The 23,171-nt window shown below is 42.8% G+C and overlaps 1 long non-coding RNA gene across 1 annotated transcript in view; it reads right to left on the bottom strand.

The window, feature by feature from the left end:
- The window catches only part of LOC122451802, a 35,327-nt gene extending 17,073 nt beyond the window's left edge, over positions 1–18,254 (bottom strand). The window contains exons 1-2 of the long non-coding RNA XR_006272511.1: positions 18,132–18,254; positions 17,650–17,695 (exon numbers count right to left, since the gene is read on the bottom strand). This is a non-coding gene — a long non-coding RNA (uncharacterized LOC122451802). The remainder of the gene's footprint in view (positions 1–17,649; positions 17,696–18,131) is intronic.
- Positions 18,255–23,171: the final 4,917 nt, after the last annotated feature.

The following is a 23,171-nucleotide window of genomic DNA, read 5'->3' as shown; positions in this document are numbered from 1 at the left end:
CATTCCTCTGAATGTTTTCTTTTCTATTAGCCTTTTCCTAATTTCATTTTGTTCCCTCTTCCATTTGAGCATATGCTGTTTGTGAAAACCATGTTTCTAAAAATCAGAATATTAAAAACCTGGAAAATATCACACGAGCCTTAAGAGGCAGGAAAAAAGTGTGAAGTCCAACACGAGAGGAGGCCATCACACGTTCACAGGTGGTGCCTGACAACCACAACAGTAACTTCCTGTGTCCAAAGTACTGCACATGCTGATTACAAAGACGTGTAAGATAAGTTATTATTAACCACATTTTTACGGATGACCAATCTAAGGGATACAACGTTTCTTCTTCCAGGACCATGAAACCATGAAATGATGGATCCTGGATTCAAGATATGCCCCTTTGGGGTATCTCTGGGGGTCTAATGGTTAAGAATCTGCCTTCCAATGCAGGGGACATGGGTTCAGTCCCCGGTGGGGGACTTAAGATCCCACCTGCTGCGAGGCAGCTAAATCCACATGCTGCAACTACTGAGTGTGCTCTCCAGCCCAAGCACCCCAACTAGAGAGAAGACCACACCCCACAAGGAAAGATCTTGCATGCTGCAATTAAGAGCTGTTGTAGCCAAATAAATAAAAATATGTAAAAGTGTCTAGCCTTTTGAGTTCATATGTTACAATCTTCTTACTATGTGCAGCATGGCCTGCTCAGAAAATTTTTTCCAGCAAGTGACATTTTTTTCTCACTTTAAAGTTTGCACAGTGGCCACGTTCTTACACAGCACCCAGATAGCATTATCATAAGGCTGGAATCCTCTCCACGCCAGACCGAGTTCAGCTCCTGGTAACACAGCCAGACACGTGCTTTTATTTCTTCCACAGAGTCCATCGAGGAGACACCGGCATGCGAGAAATGCAGGGCCGCGCTGTGCTTTCCCTTCCGTCTTTGCGATCAGCATCCCTAGACAGTATTTCATCCCCTGTGACCGAACCAGCCCAGCATCATTAAGAAGCGGGAATTCTTTCCCAGAGTCACTGGAGATGACGTTGTTCAGCCATACTGTCCTATTTTCATCCTCTGTTGCAATGATTCATCACAGTTTCAAGAAAGTGCTCCGTGAAAGACTCTTAAACACAGATTCATTCTGGCTTGGTGTATGAATATATACCTCCTAGTAATTCTGGGCGAGAACGTTAATTCTATACAAAATTACGTACTAGTTTTCAGATAACCCTTTCCCTTCCAACACAACAATACAGTCACTAAAGTGCTCGAAGGAACACTTCGATAGGGGTTAAGAACATGGGTCCCAAGGCCAGGATCCCTCAGCGAAAACTTCAATTCTGTCCCTTCTGAACTGTGGGACTTTGAACAAACTACTTGTCTCTCTCCCTCTCTCCAGCTATAAAAAAGGAGCGCTGATCGTAGATCCTGCTCCACAGGAGTGCTGTGAGCATTCGAGGAGCTACATGAAAAGCACTCAGAACAGCGCCGGGAAAAGATTAAAGGCCACGTGCGGGTGGGTGCTCTGATTTTATCCAAGCCTTTCATTTTACAGATGAGGAAACTTGGCAAAAAGAGGTTACGTTACTTGCCCAACATCATAAATCTAGTGTGTAAACATCTGCCAACCCTTAACCCAACTATTTTTACAAATGCATCATCTTTCCTTTTATATCCTGTCTTTTAACACATAAAATAGTTTCCATTCATTAAAAGTAAATGTTTAAAAAAATTGTTTTAAACTGTACACGATGTGAGAACCAACTCTGTCCACCTGAACATATACCACAGTCTAGATGGTAATTAGCTCCAGACACGTAAGCGAAGGACTCTGAGAATCACGCACAAGCACTTCATGCCTTTGCATGAGCAGAGTCCTATTCTTTTCTTATTCGTTTCAGCTAATTTGCCCTGCAGATGGACATCAGCAGAGGTACACTTAACAAAGTATGAGACATAAAAACGGACAACTCGCTGTTCGTTCCAGCCACACAGACGGGAGAGGAGCAGCGCGCTGATGGCTCTCACCACACACCCGTCAAGGTGTGGTGTCCGAGTCAGGAGTGTTACAGGGAGGCAGGCTGGCCGAGGCATCTACGGAGCATGCGAAAGCCCGATACCCACCCGGGCTGTGAATCACCTTCCCCGCCCCGCCCCGCCCCTCCGCCCGGCGCCAGTGCTAATGAAACTCTGCACCCGGTGTTCTGTGTCAACCTGGGGCGCGGCCCGACGCCCTTGCGTTGTCAGCAGACGCCGCGAACAGGCTCGCAGGCGGCGCTGCGTCTCCGCGGGACGAAGCACAAGGCCAGAGCAGACAAAGCCAAGGCTGCCCCGCGCGTGCGGATGCAACGTGCACGTGTGACACGCACACGCCGGGAGACGCTGCGGGGCCGCGCCGACGCTGCTTCTACTACAGAGGGCTTTTTAGAGGGAATTTATGTGCAGAAAGATGGCTCTCCAGATGGTCTGAAGGCAGAAGAATTGCTATCACTTCTGAAGAAAAGCGAACACTGGTCCCTTTTTCCCTCAAGTAGTCAATTATGCTTGAAATAGGTAGTTTCCCTTGGCATATCAGCTTAGTATATTTTATAATATTAAGCAAATGATAAGGGCTGAATGTAAAGAATCATATGAAAGTTGACCTGGAAACCTGCTGAAGAATGTGTCTGAATCGATCCACATCATCGCCTTTAGCAACACTTACTGTCCCCCTCCACCCGGGCGTTGACTCGCTCACCTCTTCACCAGGTACTTTCAGGCAGAATCCGCAACCATTGCGCACGATCCCAGCTCAGCCGCCGTCACCTCCGCCAGGGGGCGCGCTGACTGGTGAAGGGCGTGCGAATGTGCAGCACGCTTTCCTGTGGTGAACGCGCCCACGTGTCTCTCTGAATGAATGGCCACCCAACGTTCCCTACTGCCGCTGCATGCCTGCTACAATACAGGCACAAATACGGTGCTGAGGGAGGGAGATGAGCCCCGCCCCAAGAGAGCAGGGGTGACCCAGCCGATGGGTCTGGAAGGACTAACAAGGCGTCGACGGGAGAAGATGCTGGGAGCATCATGCTTCACACTCAGGCGCCAGGTGGCGGGGGGGCGCCTCCCGAGTCTCTGCTCCGACCACAGAGGAAACAGCCCAGGGCCAGGCCAGAGTCAGACCTGATTCCACACGAAAAATGGTTTTATCTTATGGTCATCACAGGACCACCAGAAAGCGTAAGAGTTTAAGCGAGAGTGTGCGCCGTGGTTTGGGGGAAAGCAGCTGGCAGCAGGAGACAGCCCGAAGTTGACCCATCACACAGTAACAGCAGGAAGCCACGCCCACAGGACAAGCCCAGGAGCTGCGCCGGCCAGACACGCTCAGCGCAGGGCCGTGAACGCAAGAGCTGAGCTCAGACAGAGAGAATCTCCTTTCCCAAGAACCTGGCTTCATTCTTCCGAATGAAGACATCTCTATGACAGCGTAGCACCTGGCTGGAGCAGACTGTCTGGGGAAAAGAGAGGCTCATTAGAGAAAGGGAATGTGAGCAGATTCTAGGTGAGAGTGTCAAGCTGATGGAGCGATGGGATGCACTGTGCACGTTAGACACCTCACAGCAAGGTGGGAAAGCCGGGAGGGGGCTCTGATAACACGCCCCGTTTCCAAAATGCTCAGTGGCCAACCTAGGGACAGGGATGCACAGCAAGGCTCTCACGCTGAGGGCTCCGTGAGGCTGAGCTTGAGGAGGACGTGGTCTCCTGGGGTCATGGTAAGATCAGAGCAGACCTCTAACAACAAACGAGGAGGAGGAGAAACATCGGACATGTACCCTGTGACCAGAGGCGGTTGATGACGATCTGCCTAGTGGGTCAGAGCAGGAAAGGACACGCAAACAGGGGATGAAGGAGCAGTCGATGGAAGCAGAGCTGATGTCTGGGTCTGGATGGCACGGGCAGCCCCAAAGCCACAAGCAGCTGAAGCCGCAGTATGAAGACGATGAATTCCTACCTTCACACACACAGCATCTGCCTGCTTCCCAGAACCTTTCTCTTTCACTCCTGGGCATGATCAGACTGGAAGGCGGTCACTATAGAGATGCATGTGGTAGGGTGAAGGGTGGTCCCTCAAAGATATGTCTCCCTGCACCCTTTAAATGTGGGCCTTACTTGGAGAAAGGGTCTCTGCCGATGGAATAAAGGACCTCAGGATAAGGTCATCCTGGACTAAGGTGGGCGCTAAATCCACGGACAGCTGACTGTGGAAGAGAAGGAAAGGAAACATGGGGAGACCCTGTGAAGACAGATGCAGAGATGGAAGGCTCCATCTGCAAGCCTGGGGACACCGAGCTCTGCAGAGGCACGGAAGCTGAGAGGCAGACAGGGAACGCACTCTTCCTCGGAGCCTCAGCAAGGGACCACCCCTGCAGATACCTTGACTTTGGGCTTCTCCTCCAGAACTGAGAAAAAATATGTTTCTGTTAAGTTGCCCCCTTTAGAGCACCTTTTTTTTTTTTTTTACAGTATCCACAGAAGATGAACACAGCGGGCTTGTTCTGTTGGCGCTCCCCAACTGAGAAGCCACAGTTCTGCTCAGCATTGTTCGGACTCGGTTCTACCTGACTTAACCTAAAATGCAGCTGTGGATTTTAATGTGAGGACACCATCAAAAGGTTAAAAGAACAGGCAAACTTTTCAAACATCACTTCCGAAAAACAGTATTCTCCACGTACATCAGAAGACAATGCTGCTGTGAGTCCATCTGAATTTCTGGAAGCTCTAGTTGGAGTAACAGTCAGTCTCCCTGGAAGGAGTCCCATCAGCGCCTGAGCCAGCCAATGCAGATCCCTTTTGTGACAAGGCTGCTCTCGACTTGACTTCTACATTGACAGTGACTCTCATTACCCTTCCCACTTATGACATTCCTACTTGCCATTAACTGACCAAATTAATCAGTGGGGTGGGAAAAAAATCGCTCACTGGCTGTCAAGCAAACCCTGTCACTTTGTGACTTCCAGGGGCTCAGAGCCATTCAGTTCAATTAGCCTCAGTGTCTTACATATGGTGCCCTACATCCATTTGGAAAATTCTTTCGTGTTTGATTCTTTCTTTTCCCCCATTAGACTATGACACATCTTAATAAATACCCTAAAAACAGATACAGAACCAACAATGGTAAATAGCTGCTTTTGAAAGATTCAGTATCCTCTGCTTCAGAATTACCCACTGTAGAAGTCCTCTCCTCTCTGAGCACCCCTTTCATGTCTGGAGGAGAAACCAGACTTTCTGGTTGTCCAAAAAGATCAGTAGCTAATTACAGCCAATTACAGTCAACTTTCACCTCTCCTTGCTAATGGAAGCAAGCACTGATGCAGGCAATTCCCAAATGGCAAGTCTTCCATGAGGTTGCAGGAAGTAAAAACACAACAGACATTGTACTTCAAGGTTTTTCTCACACAGTTCTTCGAGAAAATTCCCACTTAAATGAGGGCTTGACTTCTGGCTTGTCTGAAAGTAATACGGCCATGTCTAGGACCCACTCACTGGACTTATCACAACTGTGCTCATACTGGAATTAAATGTAATCTACACCCTTTGGCAGACTGAGGGATGGATGGGAGGGGCTCAGAGGGCTCCCGGCTCCAGGCCCTGCGGCCTGCACCTGGACCACAAGTGACTGCAGCAGCAGCAGCAATCTCTGTTACTGAGCTCCTGCTATGGGCCAGCCACGTTACCTTCGTTAGCGATAATCTCGGTGACAATCCTGCAAGGTGTCATTGTCTTCATTTTACAGACAAGAAACTGAGTCCTGGAGAGGTTGTGTGACTGACTTTGTTACCTCAACAGTGACCAACCAAGGGGAGGTTCAGATTGGACCTGACTTCACACAGGCTCTTCCACAAGGCCGTCTGGATAACAGGAATGGACAGTGTTCACTGATCATTTTTAAATTCTCCTGTTACAAGTGCCTGGTTCGTGTGCTGCTTAAATCTCTTTACAAACCTAGATCTTTGAGTGATAAAAAATGTACTAATACCTCTATAAAGAGCACAATTTATTGTATGACAGATGAAACTTAATGGTTTAGTTACTGAAATTTTGAAAGAACCTAGTTAAAGGTGGTTTTATTTAGAAGGCAACTGACAGTAAAAGCAGTGAAAGGCCCGTTATACCAAGACCCTGGTGTACAACGGTGTCATAATCTTGCTACATGAACTTTATCCACTGTCTGGCTGAGTTCTAAATAAAAAATTCTCATCAAGTTTGATTCATGTCTTCTACTTTGTAAATAATTATTTTCTAGAAATAAACCCTTCTCTTAAAATGATGTTAAAAGTAGACACACTCAAACATGGATAGACCTAGAGATGGTCATACTGAGTGGTAAGTCAGAGAAGGAGAAACATCATATGACACCCCTTGTATGTAAAATCTAAAAAGAAATGTTACAAATGAACTCATTTACAAAACAGAAAGAAACACACAGACTTAAAGAATTAACTTTTGGTTGCCAAGGGGGTGGGGGAAGGGATAGTTAGGGAGCTGGGGATGGACATGCACACACCACTGTATTTAACATGGATCACAAGTACCCACTGCACAGCACAGGGAACTCTTCAGTGCTGTGTGGCAGCCTGGATGGGAGGGAGTTTGGGGAAGGATAGATGCATGTGTATGCACGGCTGAGGTTCCTCACTGCTCACCTGAAACTATCACAACATTGTTAACAGGCTACACCCCAATACAAAATAAAACATCAAAAACACTGATATACTAGAAAAAGTTAACTACAGAAATACAGACTACAGAGAAATTACACTTCCACAAAATAAAAACTATAACATATTATAAACGCTTTTTGTGTTCCTCAATCAGCTCATATCCTTGATTAATAGTAGCTCAATTAAAAATTCCATGCCAATAAAATACTTAGAAGTATATCTACCTCAAGAAACATAAGACCTATACATAGAAAACTATAAAACACTGATGAAAGAAATCAAAGAGGACACAAACAGATGGAGAAACATACCGTGTTCATGGATTGGAAGAATCAATATTGTCAAAATGGCTATTCTACCCAAAGCAATCTATAGATTCAATGCAATCCCTATCAAGCTACCAATGGTATTTTTCACAGAACTAGAACAAATAATCTCACAATTTGTATGGAAATACAAAAAACCTCAAATAGCCAAAGTAATCTTGAGAAAGAAGAATGGAACTGGAGGAATCAACCTGCCTGACTTCAGACTCTACTACAAAGCCACAGTCATCAAGACAGTATGGTACTGGCACAAAGACAGAAGTATAGATCAATGGAACAGAATAGAAAGCCCAGAGATAAATCCACGAACCTATGGACACCTTATCTTTGACAAAGGAGGCAAGGATATACAATGGAAAAAAGACAACCTCTTTAACAAGTGGTGCTGGGAAAACTGGTCAACTACTTGTAAAAGAATGAAACTAGAACACTTTCTAACACCATACACAAAAATAAACTCAAAATGGATTAAAGATCTAAATGTAAGACCAGAAACTATAAAACTCCTAGAGGAGAACATAGGCAAAACACTCTCTGACATAAATCACAGCAAGATCCTCTATGACCCACCTCCCAGAATATTGGAAATAAAAGCAAAACTAAACAAATGGGACCTAATGAAACTTAAAAGCTTTTGCACAACAAAGGAAACTATAAGTAAGGTGAAAAGACAGCCCTCAGATTGGGAGAAAATAATAGCAAATGAAGAAACAGACAAAGGATTAATCTCAAAAATATACAAGCAACTCCTGCAGCTCAATTCCAGAAAAATAAATGACCCAATCAAAAAATGGGCCAAAGAACTAAACAGACATTTCTCCAAAGAAGACATACAGATGGCTAACAAACACATGAAAAGATGCTCAACATCACTCATTATCAGAGAAATGCAAATCAAAACCACAATGAGGTACCATTACACGCCAGTCAGGATGGCTGCTATCCAAAAGTCTACAAGCAATAAATGCTGGAGAGGGTGTGGAGAAAAGGGAACCCTCTTACACTGTTGGTGGGAATGCAAACTAGTACAGCCGCTATGGAAAACAGTGTGGAGATTTCTTAAAAAACTGGAAATAGAACTGCCATATGACCCAGCAATCCCACTTCTGGGCATACACACTGAGGAAACCAGATCTGAAAGAGACACGTGCACCCCAATGTTCATCACAGCACTGTTTATAATAGCCAGGACATGGAAGCAACCTAGATGCCATCAGCAGATGAATGGATAAGGAAGCTGTGGTACATATACACCATGGAATATTACTCAGCCATTAAAAAGAATTCATTTGAATCAGTCCTAATGAGATGGATGAAACTGGAGCCCATTATACAGAGTGAAGTAAGCCAGAAAGATAAAGAACATTACAGCATACTAACACATATATATGGAATTTAGAAAGATGGTAACGACAACCCTATATGCAAAACAGAAAAAGAGACACAGAAATACAGAACAGACTTTTGAACTCTGTGGGAGAAGGTGAGGGTGGGATATTTCAAAAGAACAGCATGTATACTATCTATGGTGAAACAGATCACCAGCCCAGGTGGGATGCATGAGACAAGTGCTCGGGCCTGGTGCACTGGAAGACCCAGAGGAATCGGGTGGAGAGGGAGGTGGGAGGGGGGATCGGGATGGGGAATACGTGTAAATCTATGGCTGATTCATATCAATGTATGACAAAACCCACTGAAATGTTGTGAAGTAATTAGCCTCCAACTAATAAAAAAAAATAAAATAAATAAATAAAAATTCCATGCCGTGATGGTAGTGATTAAATTGCTATCAGCAAAGGCCATGCCTGTCCACACAGGGCCTGCAGACTGAGTCAGCTATGCTAACTGCTGGACCTCGCAAGCCGTTAATAGTCTCTGACCACATTCTAGCGGAGGAGACACACATACACACAGAGGGTTTCATCAAAAGCACAGCTCCTGTTCTCATCACCTCCATTCACAATGGCCCTAAAGCAGAAACTGGAGTGACCCCTTACCCTCTGAAGCCTCTGCTTTCAGTCACTCTCAACGTTGAGATAGTGTTACTTCACGAATGTTCTCAGCTCCAACTCCTCCTCTCCATCCGCATGCTCACCACCCTTCAGGCCAGTGTCAGTCATCTCTCACCTAGACTTTTCTAACAGCCTCTCGTCTGACCTTCCCATCTCTAACATACGACCCATTCCCATACTTTTCCCCATAAATTTATCTAAGTTGAAAATCTGACCATGTAATTCTCACACTTTCAGTCAATGGATGTCTTTTTGATATAAACAAGGTTTAGTGGCACAAAAAAATCCTAGATTTTCCATGCATTCAATGTGTGATCTTGGGCATAGTTATTCTCTTTGAGCCTTATTCCTGATGAGTAAACTGTCAATAACAATATCTTGGCAACCTCAGGAATAAATGAGAATACTATAAATAAAACACAAGGCATATATATAACAATCACTCAATAAAAGCACCCCATGGAAACCTCAGTCACAGTCATCATCTCGAGCTCTCTAACTCTGCACGCGTAAGTCCTGCAGCTTCTCTCGGCCCTGCGGTCTGTGCTCTAAAAACATGTAAACATCTGTGCCACCAGAAAATGCCATGCTGTCCCACCACAGCTTTGCCTGTTCTAACAGCTTAGCTCATGATGTCCTTTCTTCCTGGGAGAGCAGTCAGCAGACAGTTACCTCACCTGAGGTCACAACTTCCCTTAAGCAACCGACCTCCTGTGGCCAGGCTCAGGATGGTACTAGAGTTATCTATCTGTAGGAACATTACTCCCAGAGAATCAACCACCTCTCATGCATGTGTGCTCAGCTGTGTCTGACTCCATGCGATCCCAGGGACTGTAGCCTGCCAGACTCCTCTGTCCAAAGGATTCTCCAGGCAAGAATACTGGAGTGGAGTGCCATTTCCTACTCCAAGGGGGATCTTCCCAACCCAGGGATTGAACCCGCATCACTTATGTCTACCTGCAGTGGTTAAGCAGGTTCTTCACCACTAGCACCCCTTGGGAAGCCCAGGCTAGGCAGGGGTGTGAAAGCCCAGTCATCTTGGCCTAAATCTGTTGGGCACAAACAGTCATAAAATCCAGGGGAACTAGAGTCGGCACATTGTGAGATGGAAATGTTGCCTCTGAAATCGAGCCCAACTAGGGCTGGAGGGCACGAGCACTTAGTCCGATCACCAAGCCACATCCCAGAGTTGCACCAGTGCCCCTCCCCCAGCTCACACCCAAGACCACATGGGGACTGCAGAGGACGAGCCAGCCGAGGAGGAGAAAAACAATCCTTGTTCACATGGCGCTTGGCCAAAAGGGTTGCTCGGGTTTTCCCGCGGCATCTGATGGAGAAACTCGAATGAACTTTCTGGCCAACCCAATGTGTAAGTAAAAACCAAAATCAGAGGAAGACTTCATTCTACCTACACTCGTGAGTGGTCTTAAAGGAGAGTGGAGAGGAGAAATCTTCTTAGTGGGTGGAATACAAGGCACTGTATCTGGTCATCCACACTGTGTGGAAGTTTTCAAAAGTGGGCCAGTGTTGTTAGCACATAAGCAGATTCTGGGCAGTGGCCAATGGTCTGGCTGTCCGATCAGAGACACAGAAGGAAGACATGCAGTGGCACATGCAAACGCAGTGTGAGGAATTCTGTGTTACACCAACGTCCACCAGCAATCATACACCAGGGAGAGGCACTGAAGAGCCACGAATACAGTCCACCCCATTGATACTAGTCCGTCACCATCACTGGCAACCCCGAAACTAACAAGGGCACGTGACTGGTACAGCCATGCTGGGAGGGGTGTGGGCTGTGCCTGGGTCCAACAGCACAGACTTCCAGGTCCTAAGATGACCTAACTGCTGGTCAGATGGTCTTGGGAAGCAGCCCCAGTAAGACACACATGCCTAAGAAGGCCAGCTCTCCTGTGGGCGGCTGGTTGACCACATTGGGTCCCTTCCGTTCTGAAAGGGCTAGTGGTTAACATTCACAGGGACAGATACCTCTTCTGGGTATGGTTTGCCTTTTCTGCTCAGAGAACCTCAACCAGCACTGTTATGTGAATGTTTACAGAGTCCCCGATCCCCAGTCATGAGATCCTGTACAACACAGCATCTAACAGGGGATTCACTGCACAGTGAACAAAATGCACAAGACTCCTCAAGAGCAGGAGGTCAACTTGTCAAATCATTTCTTGCACCATCCAGAAGCAGCCACCCTCATAGAGGAACTGGAACTGTCTTGAAAATGGGATGGAAGTGCCAACTTAGAAGCAACGGTGGTGGTGATGGTCTAGTCACTAAGTCGTGTCTGACTCTGCGACCCCACGGACTGTAGCCCGCCAGGCTCCTCTGTCCATGGGATTTCCCAGGAAAGAAGACTGGAGTGGGCTGCCATTTCCTTCTCCATTGGAAGCAATACTCTGCAGGAATACACACTGCACTAGAGAACCTCACTATGGTACTGTTTCTAATAGGAAGGAAACATGAGTCAGGGGATCAAGCAGAAGAACAGGAGTGGCCTCAATCATCATCACTTCTAATGACCCATTGAGGGACTTCATGCTCCTCACAACCAGAGCTCCAGGACAGAAGTCCTGGTTCCCAAAGGAACACACTCTTGGAATGCGTCCCCTGAACCACAAATCATGGCTGCCCCTGGTGCACTCTGGACTTGCCTGCAAAGAGCATCCATCATGCAAGAAGGGGAGTCATCACTATGGCGGGACATCTGATTTGGATCTGCATCAGAACACTGCTTCTTTCTCAGAGTGGGTGAAGGCAAAAATACAGGAGGCACCCAGGAGACCCACCTGGTTCACTTCGGATGATCCGCTCTCTGCCAAGTTAAAACATCAAAGGTTAACAGTCTCTGCACTAGATGGGGGCTGGTAGGCAACCAGGCCAGAAGCCAGTCATGCCTACCAGCGGGCCCACATGGGTCAGCCCACCACAACAGAAGGGCCCATGCAGCCCACAGAGCAGGCACGCCTAGAGAAGTCAGCTCTGGTCACCAGAGGGGAGAGTGCTACTGAACACTATAAAACATCTTCTATAAGGTCACTCCTCCAAAATCAAGAAATGTAACTGACCTACCTAATACACAGACACAAAAACAGAGAAAACAGGCAAAATGAGACAACAGAGTGGTATTTTTGAAATGAAGGAACAAGATAAAACCCCAGAAGAAGAGCTAAGTGAAGTGGAGATAATCGATTCACCTGATAAAGAGTTCAAGGTAATGATCACAAAGATGCTCAGCAAACTGGGGTGGTGGGGGGGGAGAATAGAGAACAGAGAATATTAAAAGCAGCAAGGGGAAAACTATCAGTTATGTACAAACGAACTCCCATGAGACTGTAAACTGAGTGGAAACTCTACAGCAAAGGAAGTGGCATGATAAATTTAAAGTGCTGAAAGAGAAAAACCTATTCCACCTGGTAAACCTATTGTTTAGACTTGATGGAGAGAGAAAGACTTTTACAGACAAGCAAAGGAGTTCATCACTACTAAACAAAATCTACAAGAAACGTTAAAGAAACTTCTTTAAGTGGAAAAGAAAAAAACACAACTAGAAATATAAAAATTACAAAAGAAAAATCTCTTTAGTAAAGGCAACAAAAGTGATAGATCAACCACCTACAAAGCTCATAGGAAGGTCAGATAACAAAAGCAGTAAAATCATCCATATCCACAATAATCAGCTAAGGGTTATACAAAACCAAAAAAATATGTAAAATATGGTGGCAAAACATTAAATGTGAGGAGAGTAAAAAATACATACACACACACATTGCTATATGTAAACCTCATGGTAACTACAAGCCAAAAATATATAATAGATACACACACACATACACACGAGAAAGAAATTCAAACATAACACTAAAGATAGGCACCAAATCACAAGGGAAGAGAAAAAAAGAAAAAGGAACAAAGAATTACAAAACCAAACTGAAAACATCTTACAAAGTGGCAATAAGTACATTCCTATTATTAACTACATTAAATGTAAATGGACTAAATGCTCCAATCAAAAGACACAGAATGGCTGAATGGATACAAAAACAAGACCCATATATTTGCTGCCTATACTCAGTCCAGAGCTAAAGACACACACAGATTAAAACTGCACTGTGGGTGGGACTGTACACTGGCACAGTTGCTATGGAAACAGCAGAGGTTCCTCAAAAGATAAAGACCAGAACTACCATACGAGCCAGCAATTCCACTGCTGGTGGATACATTAGATGAAAAGAAAAACACTAATTCAAAAAGACACATGCACCCCTATGTTCACCGCAGCATAGCCAAGATACGGAAGCAACCTAAGTGTCCATGAGCAGACGGATAAAGAAGACGTGGTACATATACCCGATGAAACGTTACTCAGCCATAAAACAGAAAGAACTCTTGCCAAATGTGACAAGACGGATGGACCTAGAGGGTATTGTGCCAAGTGGAATAAGTCAGAGAAACAAGTACTGTATAAGGTCACTTTTATGTGAAAACTAAAAGACAAAACAAATGAATGAACAAAGTTGAAAGAGACTCATAGATACCAAGAGCAAATAGGTGGTTGTCAGGGGGGAGTGGAAAGGAAAAAAACAGATGAGGGATATTAAGAGGTATAAACTTCCAGTTACAAAATGAAAGTCATAGGTAAGAAATGTACAGTGTGGGGAATACAGTCAATAATAATGTAAGATCTTTGTATCGTGATGTAAGGTAACTGCACTTACCATAGTGATCATTCTATAACGTTCAGAAATATCAAATCACTGTCATGTACCAGGAACTAACCTAGTGCTATAGGTCAATTATACTTCAAAAACAAATTCACAGAAAAAGAGATCATAATGGGGGGGGGGGGGACTGGATAAAGACAACCAAAAGCTACAAAACTCCAGTTAAAAGATAAATAAATGCGTGTGTGCACTCACTCACTCAGTCATGTCCAACTCTTTGTGACCCCATGGACTGTAGCCTGCCAGGCTCCTCTGTCCACGGAATTTTCCAGGCAAGAACACCTGAGTGGGTTGCCATTTCCTCCTCCAGGGGATATAATATACAATATGACAAATACAGTTAACACTGCTGTATGTTATATATGAAAGTTATTAAGAGTAAATCTAAGGTTCCTCATCATAAGAAAAGTTTTTTTTTCATTTTATATCTCTGTGAGATGGATGTTCACTAAACTTATTGTGATAATCACTTCATGATGTACGTAAGTCGTCATTATGCTATATACCTTTGAAAGTGCTGTACAACAATTATATCTCAATAAAACGGAACAAGAGAAAAGAAAGGTATCCTGTAATTTCAGAAGTGGGCAGAGTGGAAACTACGAAGGGCCCTGACCTAGCTCAACACAACTCTTCAGAATGTCGGGTTCCGTCATGACAACGTGGCAATGTGGTCAGTTCTTACTGAGCTGGGCTCTGGTGCTGTCTTTACACGCTGGAAATAGCCCCAGCCAGATGATGACCGTGTACAAGAACTGCCCAGGGTCACTGCTCTATTTGACCAGCATGAGTCACTCTGTGTATAAGCAGGTGATGGCACCAAGTCGACAGCACGGATTTACACCTGAAACTTCGGAAAGGAAAAGAAGGAAGCACCCCAGAAGCTGAGCCTCAGGACTTCCTCTCGTTTCACCTTCCAATTTGCTGGACTCCTGTTCCTATTCCTGTTAACTTGATCCCAGATTCCACACCTGCTTCCAACACTATTGGATTTCATGAGTCTGAATTCTTTCCTTTGAAAATTGACTTTTCTACCAAGGTTCATGCTCTCCTTGGTGTGGGGCTTTTTCTGTTCTAGCTATTTCCGCGAGAAGATTCTCCATTCTTTCCCAAAGGAAACCCTGCCCTTGTCCTCATAAATAGACTATTTCATTTGAGGCAAAGAAAATTATCATAGTAATAATATTTACTTGAAAATTTTATCATCTAGAAGCCATAAAAATTACATTCATTTTTCTGAGTTAAAAAGAGTTACGTGTATGGGTATACAGGAAAGTCGACTAAATCAACAATTTGAAGGCAGTTACGTGAAGTCCTCAGCAGTTGCAATCACTTCAGTTAGATGTCAAAAGGTGACAGATCCAAGAGCGATGCAGTAAATTTTGGTCTTAATGAATCCCTTTCAAAACACCTTAAATTCTCGGAGGAATATGTGTTTAAAGAAGAAGAAGAAGAAGAGGCAAGCCTGACGTGGAAAGTTTCCTAACGGCATCATCTTCCTGCTGCAGCCTCCTCTCCCAGCACGGAGACCCTCCCGTGTAGGTGCGGCAGGCGGCCGCAGAACTGGCAGAGCGGAGCGGACAGCAGCCGCTCCCCTCAAGCCCAGCCGTGGCTCCTCAACCGAGGGCGGCACCTCACGGGGCCTGCGCGGGCCTTCGATCGAGCACAGAGATCCCAGAGGGCGATCCTGCCAGCGCGTCTGGGGCTGCGGAGGAGAACCAGGGGCTCAAAGGAAAGGAGCAGTGCGCCCAGGAGAACGAGGGGAGGGCCAGGAGACTAACGCCGGCGGAAGAGGAGCCCACAGCCCCGCCGGATGTCAGTGCCCGGCCCTGCGGCAGCTGCTGCGTGCAGAGGCCAGGGGACCTAAACTTAACGTGTGCGTTTCATTGCGTTTCATGTTTAAGCTCTCTAATTCTTTGTGTCTATGAAAAGTCACAGAAAATCCAGATGGACAACATTAATCAGAGAACATCATTTTAGTGGTAGACGTGCCCACTCCCAGGGCCTGGATGCATTCCGAGAGCCTTAGCCGTGTCCTGTGGTCGCGAGGTAAGAAATACGGTTGGCTCAGCAGCATTTGTTAATTTATGTAAGAAGGAAAATGAATCACATAGAAACATATGGAAAGGTCCAAACGCCAATTTTTTTTTTGGGTTGGCTCGTTGTGTCCTCATTTTCCTTTTAACCTGGGATTTATGCTATCAACTATTAACAGATTCTAGTTTATACTTCGTTTCCAAATATATATAAATTTAAAAGATATATACGCATGCATGTACATATATAATTTCGGACTAAGTAAAATGAGTGTTTTCTTTGGATGGAAAACCGACAAAGGACGGGAAATCCTGACTTCGGGATATTGCAGTTAAAGGTTGCAAACATTCAGGCAGGAGTTACTGCCATCAAGAGGCTGGAAGCCACGAGCTGCCATATCCTATTCCAGTTTTACTATAAAGGAAGTAAGCCAAGAAAAACCAGTGCATTGTTGCAGTCTGGCTCATTAAATCATCAGAGAATGGGAAACTAAGACCCAGAATCAGGCGTCACGGGACCTGAGGTCCCACTGTCATCGTGAATCGGAAAATGTAGCCTGGAGTCCTCAAAGCTACTCATGGGGAAAGGGGACACAGCTCCCTGTGACATAAGGCCAGCCATCTCCGCAGACTCCTCGATGCACAAAAGCATAAACTATCCTGAAAATGAACTCTCTTACATTTCTTAGAAAACCTCTACTTTTCTTGTTTTGAAGCCACAGGATACTTCAGTGGAGACACTGAGATGGATGCTTCTGAAGGCAGCCCTCATCCTTCGGGGGTAGAATATAGACTGTTTCCTGGCCATGAAACATCTATCAGCACACGGGGATATCCATCACATAGACTGCTGCTCAGCCTCTGAATATGAACTTCCAAAAATATTTGCCATGTAGACGGTAAATAATTTTAGTGCAGTAAAGGAGTAAAATCCTGAAAGACTTTGCATAGCTGAGAAGCGCTGAGATAACACTGAGAGCTCCTTATACACAGGCTCTGACTTAGAGAAAACCATGTGTTCTTCTTCCAGGACTTGATCATTTGACATTCCTGTTTGACTACTTAAGGGTTGGTTTCTGTAGTCATTCGATAGGCTGAATTCCCTCTGTCAATAAATGAATAAATGTATGCACTAATTCTAGAATATTTCTGCTTGTTTACATGTTGTTACAAACCCAAATTCAAAACTTGCATCAGTTTGGGTTTTTCACAACAGGAACAAATAATGACTTCAAATTATACTTGCTATTCACAGACATTTTACACACCCATGACAGGTATAGATATAACCTTATGAATACTTTTTAAAACACTGGATACACATATACACACAATCTTAAAGAATAAACCAAGTAAAAATATAATTACTCTCAACCAAGCCTACTTCAATTTTCTAACCAACTTATACAGCTCAAAAGATTTCAGTCTGGGAACATTTTTTACTAAATAAAATGATTTATAGTTATATGAGAAAATGCTAAACATTTCACTCTAATAAGATCACTTGTTGTGTATATTAGAATACTTTTTTAGAAGCCCACACTCAAAAGTGAGGCAAGAAGGGTCCCAGGGTCCCTCCCACCAGTAGTATAAATAGTTCTGACTTTCAAAAACAAAACCCCAAACTGCATTTCTGTAGCTGCACTGTCTTAAAACCCTATTCCACTTTTTGTTTGTATCTTTCCATGAGACTTCTTGCATCTACAGGGTTATCACTGCCCTCTACTGGTTTCCAGCCTGAAGTTTAAAACTGAGAAAAAGAAGGAAAGGGAATGAAATGAAGAGTCGAATAGGCATTCAAACCCTGGGAAACTGCACTCTCCTAACACAAAGGGGAGAAAAAAAAAAGACTTACCTACGCCAATGTCATCGGCTTACTGGCTTGTTGTCTTAATCACAGACTGATTACCGGGGAGGTTGTTTCCGAGGAGTTTCAAATCATTATTAATTCATAATTCAGTTCCAGGAAAGAAGTCAGCATAAAATAAGAAAAAAATTGGAAATTCCAAAAAAACATTTATTTTATGTGTACATAAATTATTTGTAAAGGACAAATAATTATTTATAAACGACAAGCTTTTAGTAAAAGACAATAATGTGTAAATTACTTTGTCAATGACAAATAATTATTTGTCAATGACAAATTTTAAATGTAAAAATGTGTAGATTATTTGTAGAAAACGGTTTGGGGATACATACATACTAAACTGGTGACAGCGATTGTCTCTGACAAGACAGGAGACAAGCATGTGGTGGGGGTATTTTCACTCCTTCCTTCCTAGAAATGCTGTTTAGAATGTTAACAGAGACTACACCCTGGACCCCTGTCCTTCTCACCTCCTCTGCAACCACCGTTCTGCGCCAGGCCACCGTCAGCGCTCATCAGATCTCCTACCTGCCCTCCCTGGGAGCGCCGTCTTCCTCCACTCGCTCTGTGAGTCCAGGCTCACAGAGTAATGATCCTTCTTAAATACGACTTACATCCTGCCTTCCCCCAAACAAAGCCAGCCGATGGCTTCTCACCATATTTAGAGCAAACTTCAGTCTGTTTTTTTTTCCCTGAATTCCCCAGAAGCTAGAACTATTCCTGGCCCAGAGTAGGAGTTTTTAAAATGAGATTTTGATGATTAGATGGACAGACAAACAAGAAAGTGCCATGGTGTTATCTGTGCAAATGTTAAAAGCATTTGACTGGGGGAACACACGAAAAGCAGTCATTAAAAGTTAGACTTGAGTACATTTTCTTTACTTCTTTGGATCTTATTTGTCATATGGATTAAATAAGGGCCCTAGTTATAAAACTGTAACAGATGAAGGTCTCCAATTTCTGCACCTAAACATACACACAAACGCAACGTGTGCTCAGTATAGAAGGAATCCTATCTTGAGCCATTTTCTGAAAACGTGAGACTTTACAAGTGATAGAACTCTGAAAAATATAAGTGACACAGAATACTTGCCATGTGCCCATGCTATGCTAAGCATTTACAAATAAGTTTAGAACTTAAGGCATACTCACCTATTTATTCTTCAAATAACCGTGGTTGCCGGTGCTATTAGAATTATTAACTTACAGATGAAGGAAATGAGACTCAAGAGTGATTAAATATCATTCCTCACATCACACAATCCATAAGAGACACAGGGGATGCAAGTCCCTCTGTCTGGTGGCATCGCCCTAAGCCAACCAAGACCAGTGACATCTGGTCTCCCTTAGCATTCACCAAAGGAATGCCAGGTGCCAACTAGCTTCATTAAATCTGTCTCACCCTGAGGTTAGGGATGGACACGTCCTCTGTGAGCCCCACAGGAGATGTGTGAGAATCGTTACAAAACTGAGTCCTGTTAGAAAGGAAAAAGAGGGGAATGGATGCCCTGTGGACAAACAGAAGTGCTTCTTACAAATGAAGCCTAGCAATGTAAATGTTCACCACTGACAGAGTTAAGTAAACAAGTCTACATCACAAAGGTAAAATGTGATGAAGCCACTAAAAATGAGGACATCAATGAACAATAAGAGAAATGCAGAGACACAGAAATTCAAAAGGAAAAATCAGAAAGTACTGTAATTATGCAAAATTGTACATGCATATGAACAAGAGAAGAAAAACTGTGTTTACCTTTTTATTTTTAGATTTCTGTTATCCCTGATTTATTATTGTTTGTGCAGCAAAGAAAAAGAAAACCAGTAATCAACATCAAATTTCCTGAAAACTTACTCTAGACAAATGATCTAAATAGAATATAGCCTAAGCAATAGCCCAAAGAAAACTGTAACGAATGTTTATCACATACTGAAAATACTGGTCCTCATGAAAAGCTCAGGAATTTGTTATATTCCTTATCTTCCTTACTATCATTTCCTTGGAGCAATTTTTAAAAGTATATCTCATTCCTTAATTTCAGAGCCTGTCTCGCGTTATATTGCATTGGCCAAAAAGTTCATTAGGGTTTCAGGAAAAAAAACAAAATTTCTGGCCAACCCAACACTTACCTCAAAATTTATTCCATGTTCTCCCTAGTTGAAACTACCCAACAGAGTTTATTCTATACTCTGTTAGCAATTCAGCGTATGAGATATTTTACATACACAGAGCTTACCAGTAATGAAGTACTATGGAATCTTGAATATTGTATAGCAACTAAAACTGAATGAAAAGTCCACAGGTAATGTATTTTGTTTTGGAAATATGAAGAAGTGGGTTTGGTGTACAAGTGGAGAGATAAAGATTACTTCCTGGCATTTTAACCTATAACTTTTAAAAATTAAAATTACATGACTTTCCTGTACTTGGTTAAACAATACATCTATGTAGGTATGTCGACACACACATGATGTGTATGTATCAGGTTATAAATGCTTGTATTTGTGTTTATGGATATGTGCTCTATAAATAGATTCATTTGCATTACAATTAATTCATTTTGGTGCTCTGTTGCTGTTTTTCTGCCTCTAATGATTAAAACTCAAAATACAATCAGTATCATCAAACTGAGCAGGGTGTGATTTAAATGATATCTACACCAGACAGAACTTCCCAACCACATGATGTCTGGCCCAAAGGATTATTTATCTTTCAACACTGTTTGCCACAAAATGGTGAGAAGACCAAAAAATACTGAACTGGATTTGAAAGAGAAATTTTTCTAACTAGAAAAAGCCAAAGTTCACATGTCTGGCTCAAATATCTGCAAAACAAGGTTGATGAAATTATCTGTTAACAAAAAGATATATTTAAGGGAAAACATAATTAAGATAACTTGAAATATTGTACAAAATTATATTTAATGTTTATAAAATTGCAAAAGCAATAAATCTATGTCTTATGAAGAATAAAACCTTAAATCAACATAAGAAGAAAACAACAGATTTTTACTTCCAATGATTTTAGATCATGGATAATCAGCTGCAAAAAATAAAATAGATATATTTTAAGCATTTTCTTTAAACAAAGATCAATTCAAAAACACAAAAGCCTTAAGTTATTATTTAGAACCCCATCCAGGTTCAGGGGGGGAAAACCCTAAAGGAAAAAAATATATAATCACTGAAATTAAAAATTGAGTGGGAGATTACACAGTAGATTGCATTACAGCTGAGAAGTAATGAATGCCAGTCAATCTAACCCAGAAACTGCAGAGACAAAAATGTGTAAAATATAAATAAGAAGCTAAAAAACATAAGAGAAAAAAAATGTTATGTCTAACTGCAATAACAGAGGTATAGAATAGAATAAACTGGGAGACAGGCTATATTAAAAAAGCATACAGCTGAGAAGTCAGATTCAAGAAATTGCTATAAAACACAAGCAGGAAAAATAAAAAATCCACCCCAAAACAATCAGAGTGATACTGGATACTGCAGAATTCCAAAAAAAACAACAAAAAAAGATTTTTAAAGCAGTCAGAAAGAAAAGACATATTACTAGAAAGATGATAATTCAATCAACAGCTGCTGCTAAGTCACTGCAACCCTGTGCGACCCTGTAGACGGCAGCCCACCAGGCTCCCCCGTCCCTGGGATTCTCCAGGCAAGAACACTGGAGTGGGTTGCCATTTCCTTCTCTAATGCATGAAAGTGAAAAGTGAAAGTGAAGTCGTTCAGTTGTGTCCAACCCTTAGCGACCCCATGGACTGCAGCCTACCAGGCTCCTCTGTCCATGGGATTTTCCAGGCAAAAGTACTGGAGTGGGGTGCCATTGCCAATTTTTAAAAATAAAATATAATCCAGAGGACCAGCGAAACATCTTCAGGAACAAACAAAATAAACACCATTTATTCAACTAACATTTCTGAAGATCCACCTCCAACAGAGCTCCCCTACAATAAGTTGTAAAGAAGTACTTCAGAAAACTGAAAATTATTCAAGAAAAAATAAATAAGAAACAAGAAGGAATGGAACAAATGAACAAATAAAAGTGGCTAAGATGAAGAAAATGTTGACTATATAAAATAACAACTAAAATGGGACCTAAATAAAGATATTAAAACGAAAAACAAAAATACACACAAGAAATGGGAAAAGTTTAAAAATATTAACATTGCTCATTAGGATAGCAGGAAAAATGACTAGCTTAACTGTCAACATATACATACATATGTCACAAGTAATAAAATTGAAGGATAAGTACTTTGGTAGATTGATTGCATGGTAGATTGACTGATGGCCTCTAATTTTTCACACCTCCCTAAATCCATAGTTTAGCAGTGCCCTCCCACACTTATTCTGGATTTGCCATATAACTTTTTTAGGTCATGAGACAATAATAAATTTCACAAAAGCACAGCCTTTAAGAGGACGTAGGTGTTTCTTCTTCTTCCTCTTGTTTCCCTTCTCTTCCTGCTCCTCCTCCTTACTTCCCGGTTTTTCCCTCCCTCTCCCTCTCCAACTCCTCTGTAGTTGCCATAAGTACATGCATGAACTAACATGAAAATACACACTCACACTAGCCCACTGGAGAGAAGTAAGAACTTCCAGGGAAAACATCAATTCATCCCAGATACAACTATCCCAGACCAGCCAGCCTCTCTCCTCCCATCCAAGCAACTTACCAGCTGGCTGTAGCAGTGTGAGCAAGCCTGGCTAAGTTGAGACCAGCTGAAATCAGCTGAGCAAAAACTACTCAGCTGACTTGTAGAATCATGAAAAACAATAAATTTGTGTTGTTTTAATTCACTAAGATTTAGGATAGTTTGTTATGCAGTAAAAGCTAGCTGATGCAACTATCAAAAAAAAAAAAAGAGAGAGAGAGAAAGAAAATCCCAAACTAATATAAAGAAGGGATTTTTTTTTAATGTATTAATGTGAAATAATATCAAGTTACCATGTGCATGTAATTGAAAGCTATGGTTTTTCCAGTAGTCATGCATGAATGAGAGTTGGAACATACAGAAAGCTAAGTGCTGAAGGCTTGATGCTTTTGAACTGTGGTGCTGGAGAAGACTCTTGAGAGTCACTTGGACAGCAAGGAGATCCAACCAGTCAATCCTAAAGAAAATTAACCCTAAATATTCAATGGAAGGACTGATACTGAAACTCCAATACTTTGGCCACCTGATGCGAAGAGCCCACTCATTGGAAAAGATCCTGATGCTTGGAAAGATTGAAGCCAAAAGGAGAAGGGGGTGGCAGAGAATGAGATGGTTGGATGGCATCACCGACTCAACAGACATGAATTTGAGCAAATTCTGGGAGATAGTAGAGGACAGAGGAGCCTGGCATGCTGCAGTCCATGGGGTCACAAAGAGTTGGACATGACTTAGCAACTGAACAACAACAAATTGAAAATAAAGAAAATGGAAGAAGACGAGAGAAAGGGGTAGAAGAAATACTTGACATAATAGTGATCAATAACTTTCTAAAATTAATAATAGATA

The sequence above is a fragment of the Cervus canadensis genome, chromosome 13 (assembly GCF_019320065.1).
Source record: "Cervus canadensis isolate Bull #8, Minnesota chromosome 13, ASM1932006v1, whole genome shotgun sequence".
NCBI classification, from domain to species: domain Eukaryota; kingdom Metazoa; phylum Chordata; class Mammalia; order Artiodactyla; family Cervidae; genus Cervus; species Cervus canadensis.
Note: the sequence above shows the minus strand (reverse complement) of the source record. Positions and strands in the feature narration are given on the sequence as shown.